This window comes from Penaeus vannamei, chromosome 42 (genome assembly GCF_042767895.1).
Source record: "Penaeus vannamei isolate JL-2024 chromosome 42, ASM4276789v1, whole genome shotgun sequence".
In the NCBI taxonomy this organism is placed as follows: domain Eukaryota; kingdom Metazoa; phylum Arthropoda; class Malacostraca; order Decapoda; family Penaeidae; genus Penaeus; species Penaeus vannamei.
Window position 1 is genome coordinate 13,788,980 of NC_091590.1, and position 2,686 is coordinate 13,791,665.

At 46.5% G+C, this 2,686-nt stretch overlaps 1 protein-coding gene across 8 annotated transcripts in view; it reads right to left on the reverse strand.

Annotated features, from left to right (window-relative positions):
- The window catches only part of LOC113806045 (latrophilin Cirl), a 178,103-nt gene extending 175,756 nt beyond the window's left edge, over positions 1 to 2,347 (reverse strand). For all 8 annotated transcript variants that reach the window (XM_070118768.1, XM_070118762.1, XM_070118766.1 and 5 more), the window contains exon 1: positions 2,338 to 2,347. The gene's annotated coding sequence lies outside the window, so the exon portion shown is untranslated. The remainder of the gene's footprint in view (positions 1 to 2,337) is intronic.
- Positions 2,348 to 2,686: the final 339 nt, after the last annotated feature.

The window sequence follows — 2,686 nt, forward strand, 5'->3', positions numbered from 1 at the left end:
GAGGGAGGGAAGGAGGGAGAGGAGGGAGGAAAGGAGGGAAGGAGGGAGGGAAGGAGGGAGAGAAGGAAGGAAGGAGGGGTGGGAGGAAGGAGGGAGAGGAGGGAGGGAAGGAGGGAAGGAGGGAGAAGAGGGAGGGAAGGAGGGAGGGAAGGAGGGAGGGAAGGAGGAGAGGAGGGAGGGAAGGGAGGGTGGGAGGGGGAAGAGGGAGGAAGGGAAGGGAAAGGGACGGCGGAATGGGTGGGGGTGGGAAAGAAAGGCTGGGGTGGGTGGAAGAGGGGTGAAAGGAAGGAAGGTTGGGGTTGGAGGAGGGAGGAAGGAGTGAGGGAGTAGGAGAGGAGCAAGGGAGGAGATGAGGAAGGAAAGAAGGGAAGAATGGAGAGAAGAGAGACGAAAGAGACAAAGATAAGAGGAAAAGATAAACGGATAAGCTGAAAGACTGTGTATCTCTCTCTCTATATATACATTCAATAAAAATATATATATATACATACATACATACATACATATGTATGTATTGTGTATTTATTCATTTAGATATATAAATATATATATTCATATATATAACGAAAGCATAAGCACAATAAATAAATAAACGCAATAAACAAAAAAGAACAGCCAAACAAAAAGAACGAACAAAAATAAATCATAAGTAACAAAATAAAATAATTACAACAAAAAAACATCGACCAAAACAAAACCGAAAGCGCGAGATCCACAAAAGGGGGCTTAGATCCTACAAAACCCAAGATCACCTTTTAGACAAATGAACTGATTCTGGCGTTTATTGATTTGGCAAACAAAGGGGGTGGCGGGGAGGGAGGGGGCTGGGAGGGGGCTGCGAGAGGGGAGCGAGGATATGGAGGATATGGTAGGGGAGGGGACGGGATGAGAAGGGAGAGGAGAGAGGAGGGAGCAGAATACGAAGAAAGGGTGTGGAGGAACTGAAAGGCGAAGGGAAGAACTGAAGGAAAGCAGAGCAGGAGAAGAGGAGAGAGAAGGAAGACGAAGTACGAGAATGATAAGAATCCGAAGAGGGGAAGAGGAAAAGGGAGGGGAATGAAGGGGGAAGAAGTCGAATACAGAAGAAGGGGAAAGGGGAGGATAGTGATGGGGGGAAGAAGTCGAAGAGGGGAGGATAGGCGAGTGGAATATAAGGGGTAAGAAGTCGAAGTGGGGAGGATAGGGGAAGAGGAGAAGTCGAAGAGGGGAGGATCGGGGGGAGGGGAAGGGAGGGCAGCTGATCCCTGCATCAACTCGAGAGTGATGTCCAAGAGGAGAGGGGGAGATTATAACGACACCCAGCGAACAATCCTCCCTAATTGTCAAACTTAAAATGGAAACTGTTAACCTCCATTTAGTGTAAAATGTCTAAGGGTGGAGGGTGCTTGGCGGAAGGAGGGGGAGCGGGGGAGGAGGGGGGATGAAGAAAAACTCGTGTTGATAAACATTAAAACAAACTTTCGTCGCGTGTGAATATGGAAGGAATGTTACTACCTCACGTGTATTTGCAAAAGAATTGAAAATAAATATAGCAAAACAAAATGAAAAAGATTACCGTTCTGTTAGAAAAAAGGCTATGGATTAAACTCGCCCTTTCCTATTCCCTTTCCTTCCTCTCGCTCTTCCAGTTCCCTTTCTCCCTCCTCCCCTCCCATTTCCCCTTCCCTTCCCTCCCTCGCCCCCACCCCTTCCCCCTCCCCCCTCGACAGGAAACAATCGCAAGAGATCGTTACAGTCAGCTGTTTATCGTTGCGTCATCGATACGTCCAAAACAGCCAAGCCACAAATCGCTAATTATCCACCTCAGAGAGAAGGGTCCTTTTCTTCCCTTCTCCCCCCTCTCTCCTTTCTCTTTCACTCTTTCTAGCCTTTCAGTCTCTCGCTTTCTCTACTTTTTTTTTCTCCCTCTCTATCTACCTTCGCTTTCTCTCTTTTTTTTCTCTCTCTCTCGTCCATCCTCCTCTTTCTTCTTCTTTCTCTCTCTCGTCCATCCTCCTCTTTCTTCTTCTTTCTCTCTCTCTCTCTCTATCTCTATCTCTCTCTCTATCTCTCGCTCTCTCTCTCCCGCTCCTCCTCCCCCCCCCCCTCGCTCATTCTCTCCTTCCCCTTCTCCCCCTCCCTCCCTCCATCCCCCCCCCTCCCTCTCTCAAGAACAGATCAACAAAATCACACGAACCCAAAACAAAGTCAACGACAAAAGACAACAATCCCTCGATGTCTGTCTCCACGTCGTCTGTCAGTCAAACATGTCTGTCTGTCTGTCTCGCTCTTATCTCCCGGGCAGGTCCACTTACCGCGCGGCACAAGACATCGATAGACTTGGTTCGAGTCGCTTACCGAATGTTGGCGTACCTGCAAAGACAAAGACGGGAAAGACGTTAGTTCGGATGAAAAAGAAAACGAAAAACAAAGACAAAGACAAAGACAAAGAAATCGGACATACATGAAAGAGAAATTTGAAATTAGTCACAGATATGGGATTTGTTTTTCTTTTGCGGGGGGGGGGGGGGGATTATCCTAGCACGTGAAAGAACATTTGTGGAAAATGTTCAAATAAAATAAATAAAATAATGAAAAGAAGAGAAAAACTGGAAAACATAAAAAAAAAAACACGCAAACACACACACACACATACATACGTACATGTATATATGCATATATATATGCATATATATATGTTTATATA